The sequence below is a fragment of the Hylobates moloch genome, unplaced genomic scaffold (genome assembly GCF_009828535.3).
Source record: "Hylobates moloch isolate HMO894 unplaced genomic scaffold, HMol_V3 SCAFFOLD_18, whole genome shotgun sequence".
NCBI classification, from domain to species: domain Eukaryota; kingdom Metazoa; phylum Chordata; class Mammalia; order Primates; family Hylobatidae; genus Hylobates; species Hylobates moloch.
In genome coordinates, this window is record NW_026652293.1 from 39,044,206 (window position 1) to 39,053,508 (window position 9,303).

General features: G+C 51.9%; 1 protein-coding gene across 2 annotated transcripts in view; it reads left to right on the forward strand.

Annotated features, from left to right (window-relative positions):
- The first annotated feature begins 1,575 nt into the window (after positions 1 to 1,575).
- Positions 1,576 to 9,303, forward strand: part of KANK4 (KN motif and ankyrin repeat domains 4) — a 91,252-nt gene continuing 83,524 nt past the window's right edge. For both annotated transcript variants that reach the window (XM_032137212.2, XM_032137213.2), the window contains exon 1: positions 1,576 to 1,904. The gene's annotated coding sequence lies outside the window, so the exon portion shown is untranslated. The remainder of the gene's footprint in view (positions 1,905 to 9,303) is intronic.

The window sequence follows — 9,303 nt, forward strand, 5'->3', positions numbered from 1 at the left end:
TAATTTTGTATTTTTAGCAGAGATGGTTTCACATGTTGACCAGGCTTGTCTCCAACTCCTGACCTCAGGTGATCCACCCACCTCGGCCTCCCACAGTGCTGGGATTACTGGCGTGAGCCACCGTGTCCGGCTGATGGCTTCTTTTTAAAAATGGGAGGATCTGGCCACATGAATCCCTTTCCCTAGATGACAAAATAGACTGAGCTGAGTAGCTGCAGCCTCTTCCCTTGGGCAAGAGCCTGGAGCTGCTATCAAGCTCACCACAGTCCCCACCACTCCCTACTATGTCCCAACACTGGGACAAAGTCTCTGCTGCCATTTATTATTGCTCTGGGATATTGATTTGCTCCAGTGGAGCTCTAGTGAAAGTGAAATCGTTCAAATAGCCATATTTCTATAAAAATGTAAAATGAAAGTCCCAGAAAGTACTCCCCCATCTGGGTCACAATGTCAAAAATGAAACCCCTTTGTTTAAGTGTTAGCCCTTGCCAATGGGCCCATGAAGGATGCCCATTGTGGGGGTCAGAGCTAGCATCCGGAGTCTTATGGGCTCCACAGCCCTCTACTTCCCTATCTCTGTTTTCATCTGTAAAGGGGGAGTAGCAGCAGTTCCTTTTTCCTAGGGTTAGGGTGCACAACGCCCACCAGGCACTTAGTGAGCTGTTCATTCAACGTTAGCGATTGAAACGCAAACATTTGAACTGGTAAAAAACTCTGGTGGGCTGGGCGCCGTGGCTCAAGCCTGTAATCCCAGCACTTTGGGTGGCCGAGGCGGGCGGATCACCTGGCGTTCGAGACCCGCCTGGCCAACATGGCGAAATCCCGTCTCTACTAAAAATACAAAAGTTAGCTGGGCGTGGTGGTGCGCGCCTGTAGTCCCAGCTACTCGGGAAGCTGAAGCAGGAGAATCGCTTGAACCAGGGAGGCGGAGGTTGCAGTGAGTAGAGATCGCACCACTGCTCTCCAGCCTGGCGATATCGCATCACTGCTCTCCAGCCTGGCGATATCGCATCACTGCTCTCCAGCCTGGCGATAGAGCGAGACTCCGTCTCAAACAACAACAACAACAAACCTTTGGTGGGAGGTCGGAGTGTGAAATGACTTAGTTAGGGTTCCCGAGTGGGACTACAGCAAGGATTGGAAAGAAAAAAAGGAGATGGAAAAAGACGATTTAGGAGAGGTAAAAGTTCTGTTACTAGGACCCCAGCCCTCACTGGCCCACATCCGCTGGCGAGGACCTCACTTACTGCACCCAGCTTCCCAGTGGCCAGACCAAGGTTCCAGTCCTGGCTGGGGCAAGTCATTACCTTGTCTAGTGCTGTTTCTGCACCTATCAAATGAGGATGGAAATGTCTAGATGAACCGAGATAAACGCATACGAAAGCACTTTGGGAATCTGAAAAGCGCTATGAACAGGTTAGGAGTTTTTGGTCTCTTTTCAAAAAGTTTTTCTTCTAAGCTCATGTTTATCAAGGGCTTTTGACTTTATCGAGGCTAAGACCCTCCCCTCGGTTTCGCAATTCTGCCCCTTCCTACACACCAAAGCCCGCGCCGCGTCAGGAGTCTTTTTTTTCTCCCCTAGCGAAGGCGGGGACTCGGGCGCTGTTGGCAGCTGGCGACGCGGGGCGAAGCCGCGGCTGGCGGCGCCTGGCCAGTCCCGCATCCGCCGCGGTGGGTGTGCCCGCAGGGGTGCGCCGGGGCCAGGGCCGAGACCGTCGGCCAGAGGGCGCCTGGAGGGTGTGCGCGCCGCGGACGACCAGGGTGCGCCAGCCCCGGGGTGCGCGCCTGGGGCGCGGACAGTGCACCCGGAGGTTGCGTGCGCCCCGAAGCCGGGGTGTGCGCCTAGCTGCCCCGGCCCCGTGCACCGCGGGCCGCCTCGCGCAGGACTTCCGCAGCTCGCTAAGGTAAGGGACTCTGCGACCCCAGTCCCCGGCAGCGCGTCTGCTGGGGTGTTCAGCACCCGCCCTGCGCGACCCGAGTGTTCGCCCCGGCGCTCGACCACTCTCCTTTCGCCTCTGCCACCCGCCTCGCCCCCTCCCCAGCGCCGCGTTCCCGGCTCCCTTTAAAGCAGCGGCTGCGGCAGCTTGGGCCGACCTGGCGCCCCCGCCTCCCAGCCTGGGGTCTGCGACAGAAAAGGAGGGGGGCTGCTCTTTTTCCAGCCCAGATTGGCTCTCCGCGCCCCACTTCTGGGGATGGAGAACCCTGGTGAGGAGGGGGAGGCCGTGCTGTCCTTGCGGCTCAGGTGGTGCAGCCCCCGTCCACCTTTTCCGAGCTGGGCGCTGCGGTCGGGGATGCAGCCTGCGGGACTGGGTGCTCTTTGCCGCGGGCTCCCACTACTACCTGGAATCGAGCTCTTAGTCTCTCTCTTGTCGCAAAAGTCTCCCCGTAGTGCCAACCCTGGCACTCCTCGGCCCCTGGCTGAACTTTCCAGGGCTCCCTTTGGGCAACGACCTTGGGTGGAGGCAATGGGGCAGCTCCGAGTGCTCTAGACGCCGCCGAGGGCGCTTTGCCCAGCCCGCATGCCTCCTGTGAGCTCCTTCCCCTTCTGCCTCTCCGGTAAGGTCAAACCTGTGACTCTGGGTACTTTGACCCCACAGACCGGCCAGAAATGGGAGTTGGAAAGTCGAGCCCACGGCCGCTACGCTGGGTCTGAACCTAACTCTTGCCCTGGGCATCCTTCAGTGCTGCCAAACGCAGTCTTAGTTCCTAAGCGCCCTGGAGTGCAAGGCTTTAGGGCAAAGAAGGAGTATTTTCCAGGAGAGGGAGGAGGACCCCCTGAGGCCTGGGCAAAGTCCTGTCCACCAAATAGGGCCAGAGGAGGATCAGATGCAGCCAAGTGACCCGGCTGAGGCATGGGAGAAAGCATCTTGAGTTAAACACGATTCCCAAGGACCTGCTTGGGTAAATCAAGCCCAGGTTCCTTAGAGCCTCTCAAAACGTGACACAGGAAAGCTACGCTGGGAATAGAGGCAGAGTCCGTTCTAATATTGCCTTTTCAAGCCCAGCCTTCCCACCTCACTGGACCATAATGTGACCTGGGGAAAGTGAGTTTTGGGGAATGGCTCGGGGATCAGACCAGACTAATTCAATCAACAAATGCTCTGTGCCAGGCACTGGTCAATGTAGTGAGGTACAGAAGTGAACAAAACTGGCACCTTCTGGCCTCATGGAGCTTGCATTCCAGTGGCCAACACCAACAGGAATCAAATCACTCACATAAATAGAGAATTCTCCACTGCTGAGTTCTTTGAAAGGACTAGATACCCTGAAAACCTGATAGGTCCAGTAGTCGGTCAGTCTGCAGAATGACAGGAGAGAGTGGAATGAGCCTTCTAGGCAGAAGGAGCCGCATGTGAGAGGGCCTAAGGTGAGTAGCAGAGTGGGTTAGAGGAACTGAAAGCCTTTGTTGGCTGAGTTACTACCAGGGGCCCAAATGGGCAGTCCTTTAGTTGTGCATCCCATTGACTGGTCCAGACAGTGCCTTCCTTTCCCAACTGTAATAATGAGCAGTTGGAAGCCCCCTGGCTAGATCATAGTGTGGGGAGAAGGAGAGAGAGAGACCAATAGCAGCTCGCTGGACTCACTGCCCCATGTGCACACCTTGGTCAGACAGCCCATGCCTGCTGGTGGTGCCAAGAGCAGCGGTTCATTCCTAATGTCCATTCAGCTCACAGTGAAGCAAAGCCTCTGCCCAACATTTAGGGAGATTTGTGCTAGGAGTGGTGGCTCATCCTAGACTTTTAAAACTAGAAAGAACTCGCTGACAGTGTAAAATTCCTTAGGCTGGCATACATGGTATTTCCTCATCTGGGCCCTACCTACCTTCCCAGCCTCACTTCTGGCTCTAACACTTTCCCAGCCCCTTGCAATGAGCACCCTCAATATGTTCAGCACAATTATGCTTCAAGTGGTTCCTGGGCCACGCGTTGCCTTTGCACATACTACTACCCTTGGTCTAAAATATTATTCTTGCCCACCCAGTGAATGCACTCTTAGCTTTGAACTTCAGCATTAAACATAAGGTTTTTTGCCCTGTAGAAGGCCCTTCCTGACAAGATAGAGGCAAATGCTGCTTTCTCTTTGTTCCTAAAGCTCCCTGGACATGCTTCTGTCACAGCAAACATCAGCTACACTGAGCACCTTAAAAACAGGGCACTCCAAGTACCTAGCGCAGAGCAGGGCACATAGAAGGTGTTCAAAAAATGCTTGTTGGATGGAAACTGTCCTGTCCAGTATTTCTTAACTTTTTTATGTGGGGAGGGGATGGTGGTTATTGCATATATCTTTGAGATTCTGGTGAAAATTGTGGATACTCTCCTCCAACTGCATAAAACCTAAAATATCTTGCATACAATATTACATGATTCACAGCTCCCTGCTCCATTAACCCATTTCCAAAACTTTGGACTTCAATTTTACAGAAAATGGATGATCAGTGAGGTGCGGTGACTGCCTAAGTACCCACAGCTGGCTATGAGTAGGGATTCCCAAGCTCCTTCCAGCTCTGTCTGCTTCTCTTAGCCAAGCAGCCTCTTTTCATCCCTGGTACTTTATGAAGGCCACTGCTCATGGCTGGAAGACAGATATCTTGGTTTTGCTTCAGTTCAGTAGCAGCCTAAGGTGTGACAGGGAGAAAAATCTTATTATGGGCAGAGTTGACAATTAGGAAGACAGATGGGCCCTCTCCCTGGCCTGTTCACCGCCCTTTGCCTGCAATGTTATTACATCTGTTTTAGCTGGAGGAGGGTCACGTGTGCTTCACAGTTACCTCCTGGGTCCTGGATTGGGCCATGTAGGCCAGACTGGGGCACACCCTTGGTGGACCATTGAGATCAGAGGCCCAGCTATTGACCTTGTCAAAGGTTACTTCCTGCAGAACAGGCTAAGGAGAGAACGGGGTTCTTGCTTGCTGCTACCAGAACTCTTGCCTGCCTGACCCCTTTCTTAGCAGACTGGGATTTTCATTGACTCAGGAATTCACCCATTCTTTGAAACTGCATTGAGCCTCTGCTCTGTGCCAGGACCCGTGCTGATTCCCGTTTACAAGAAAGGGCCGTGGAGTATGTGCTTGTGCACTCATGGCTCTGCTCTGCAGGGGGAAGGGAAGAGGCAACTTTTACTCCTAGTTCAACCTGTACTTCGGTAGGTGTGGTGGGGAGGATATTTAGGACTTCCTAGTGCTGATAATACGCTTACTTTTATTTATTTATTTTTGAGACAGGATCTCACTCTGTTACCCAGGCTGGAGTGCAGTATCATGAACATGGCTCACTGCAGCCTCCACCTGTATACTTACTTTTAAAACTCTGATGTTGTGCAAGTTATGTCATCTCTGGGCGGGGGGACTCAATTTTCCTGTCTGCACAGTGGGTTTGAGAACAATCCTTTCTTGCCAATTTCTGGATGGTGGCGTGGATACAGTTATCACAGATCCACTCGATTGTGTGTGAAACAGGAACAGTACAATATCATAAGGTACATGTGTGTCGATCCCTGGCATAGTCAAGCCTCACCCTTATCCTAGAGTTAGTTACTGCCATAATCCCCAATGTATAGGTAAGGAAATCGAGGCTCAGAGAGGTTAAGTGACTTGCCCAGGGTCATGGTCCATATTAAATGACCATAAAACTGGGATTTCACAGAGCCCTCTGTCTTTGGAGATCAAATGGCTAACCACTTTGTGCTACACTGTAGTAGAATTTGTGGGAAGAGGCATGGGTTTGGAGGTCAGTGTATCCTGGGATTGGAGCCTAGATTTACCGCTAAATAGCTGTGTGATTTACAGCTGGTTCCTAACCTCTCTGTGCCTCAGAAGGCCAATCTTCCAGACCAAGTTTGGACTAAGAGGCTTCTAATGGGCCTTTTTGTGAACAGCCTCCAGTCTACACAGATAATATTTCAAAGTAGGATTAAAGGAGAGAAAAGGGGCCCTCCGGCTAAAAATAGGGCTGTCACAGTTTCCAGGATAAAATAAATGCTGTCCCAAGATTTAAAGTACGTAGATGGTGAATGTGATACATGGGCAGTTATAGATTGGTGGCGTCTGAAGAAGCAGGCCGAGCGTTCCTTCTCCAAGAGAAAGAAGCCCTGTTTTCAAAAGGATCGCCTCACTGTCTCGCCCAGGCCCTGGGCTCTGCCCCCTCAAATAGCTTTCTGGAGACACAGGCATTGTGGGAGAAAACACAAATCCCAGTTCCATCACTCTCCTCATTTTTTCCCCAAAAGTAAATAAAACTTGTTGGTTGGATAGTTTTTTTTTTTTTAATGTGGCTGTGGCTTTTCCCCCTTTGCGTGGAAGGATCCTTTGTGTCTGCAGAGTTTCCTTTGGTATGTATTTCTAATTTGTGGCTCTGACGTCAAGTGACAAGGGGGAAGAGAAATACAGCGTCGGGAGAATTTGCTCCACACACAAGGATAAAAGAGCAGCCTTCGGTGCCGATTCCCCTCCACAGCCTGGTTTCTGCCCAGCAGCCCAGAGACGCCAGCTCTCGGTGCCATCGATTTGGATGTTCCTAGCAGGGCACCAGGCAGCAGGGCTGAGTGTTTTCAGGCGCTGCGCTCAGTTCATCGGTGTTTCCCACCCCGCTCTCCCTTCTACCTTGGAAAAGGTAGCCATCCTACTCCTGGGGAAAGGTTTAAAAGACAGAATGCAGGCCGGGCGCAGTGGCTCACACCTGTAATCCCAGCATTTTGGGAGGCCAAAGCAGGCCAATCGCCTGAGGTCAGGAGTTCGAGACCAGCCTGGCCAACATGGAGAAACCCCATCTCTACTAAAAATACAAAAATTATCTGGGCATGGTGGCATATGCCTGTAATCCCAGCTACTCAGTAGGCTGAGGCAGGAGAATCGCTTGAACCCAGGAGGGGGAAGTTGCAGTGAGCCGAGATCGCGCCACTGTACTCCAGCCTGGGCGGCAAGAGCAAGACTTCATCTCAAAAACAAAACAAATCAAATCAAAACAAAACAAAAAGACAGAATGGCAAGTTCGGTAGTGGCTGAATATAATAGTGTGGTCAGGGTCTACAGTTATTAGGTACGACGTTGAGTATGAATGGGGAGGGCATTTTATCAATGTTTAAATTAAAAAATATATTATTTTACTTTTAGCTTGGGGATACATGTGCAGAACGTGCAGGTTTGTTACGTAGGTATACATGTGCCATGGTGGTTTGCTGCACCTATCAACCCGTCATCTAGGTTTTAAGCCCTGCATGCATTAGGTATTTGTCCAATGCTCTCCCTCCCCTTGCTCCTCACCCCCGGCAGGCCCCGGTGTCTGATGTTCCCCTCCCCGTGTCCATGCGTTCTCATTGTTCAACTCCTGCTTATGAATGAGAACATGCGGTGTAATGTTTGAATTTTTAAGAGATTATTTTCATGGATCATTTGTGTGATTTGAAATAAAAAATAATAACAAAAGGCATTACCCACCTGCCCTCCATAATAGGGTGTTTGGGAGTGAGAGGAAAAGAAAGGGAAAATGGCTTCACCATTTATTATCCGTGTGAGCCTGAGAACATTATTCAAGTTTACTAAACTTCAGCTTCTTTGTCTATATTAATAAAATGGTGCTGACCCGGGGCTCTTGTAACACAGAAAACAGAGACTCCCTTGAGTTGTGGTTCCAGGAAGAGACTGAGAAGCCATAAAATGCAGTACAGTAATGCCTCCTTCCCCATGGGAGATACATTTCAGGACCCTCCGTGGATGCCTAAAACCATGGATAGTACTGAACTCTATATATGCTATGCTTTTTCCTATGCATACATACCTATGATAAAGTTTAATTTATAAATTAACATAGTAAGAGATTAACAATAACAAAAGACAACAATTATAACAATAATACTGTAATAAAAACTATGTGAATATGGTCTTTCTCTCTCTCCCTCAAAATGTCTTGATATTTTTGGACCTTGATTAACCATCGGTAACTGAAACTTCAGAAAGCAAAACTGCAGATAACAGGGGTTTGGGGGGACCACTGTATTGATGTCTAAGCACAGGTCTGGAAGGAGGCCAAGCATCCTTGAGGCAGTTGATGCCGTGGAGAGGATTTTGAGTTCAAGGTCATTCCACCAGTACAGCTGGTCACTGGCCTACATTCTAAGTGCCATGGATTAACACAGCCCCTGCCGACCCACCCCTTGCCCTACGATTGCACGAAGCTCTCTTTTGTTGCTGACTTCAAGTTCCAGAGAGCATCCTGATGTCTGAGCTGGTTCTCTGAAAGTGAGGCTTTCTCTCCAGTCTGTGCCTTGGCAGGTGCCAGGCAGCCAGGGCATGGGATGACACTGTGGCAGGGGTCCTCCCTGGGCCAGTTGGATGAGAGGGGTGGGCAGAAGAGAGTCCTATGTGAAGAACTTTTGAGGCAGAAAGGATGTGGGTGGAGATTCTTCAAGAAGGAGAGAAGGGTGAGCGGGAACTCAGAAATGTGCCCAGTACAAATACTTACTGAGCCATAAAGGATCTAACAGAGATTCTTAACTTAGGGTCAAGAGCCCCAAGGGATTCGTGTATAGAATTCAGAGGAGTCTGTAAACTTGGGTGGGGAAAAAAAAGAGAATCAATCCTTCCTTCCTTCCTTCCTTCCTTCCTTCCTTCCTTCCTTCCTTCCTTCCTTCCTTCCTTCCTTCCTTTCTTTCTTTCTTTCTTTCTTTTCTTTCTTTCTTTCCCTCTGTGGCCCGGGCAGGAATCTCCTCGTCTCGCTGCTGCCCCGCGCCGCGGACTGCCTGGGACTGCCGGCGCGCGACACCGTTGCCTGTTTTTTCTCCTTTGCCTGCCGGCGCGCCTTCGCCATCTTGGCCACGCTAGTCGCCAGCTCCTGACCCCGAACGCTCTGCCCGCCTCGGCCTCCCGGGGTGCTGGGACTACAGACGGAGTCCCGTTCACCCGGTGCTCGGTGTTGCCCGGGCTGGTGTGCGGTGGCGTGGTCTGGGCTCGCGGCAGCCTCCGCCTCCCAGCCGCCTGCCTTGGCCTACCAGGGTGCTGGGATTGCAGCCCCTGCCCGGCCGCCGCCCTGTCTGGGAGGTAGGGAGCGTCTCTGCCCGGCCGCCCCTCTGCCCGGCCTCCCCATCTGGGAAGTGAGGAGCGCTTCTGCCTGGCCACCCATCGTCTGGGAGGTGAGGAGCGCCTCTGCCCGGCCACCCATCGTCTGGGAGGTGAGGAGCGCCTCTGCCCGGCCACCCATCGTCTAGGAGGTGAGGAGCGCTTCTGCCCGGCCACCCATCGACTGGGAAGTGAGGAGCGCCTCTGCCTGGCCGCCCCGTCTGGGAAGAAGTGAGGAGCCCCTCTGCCCGGCC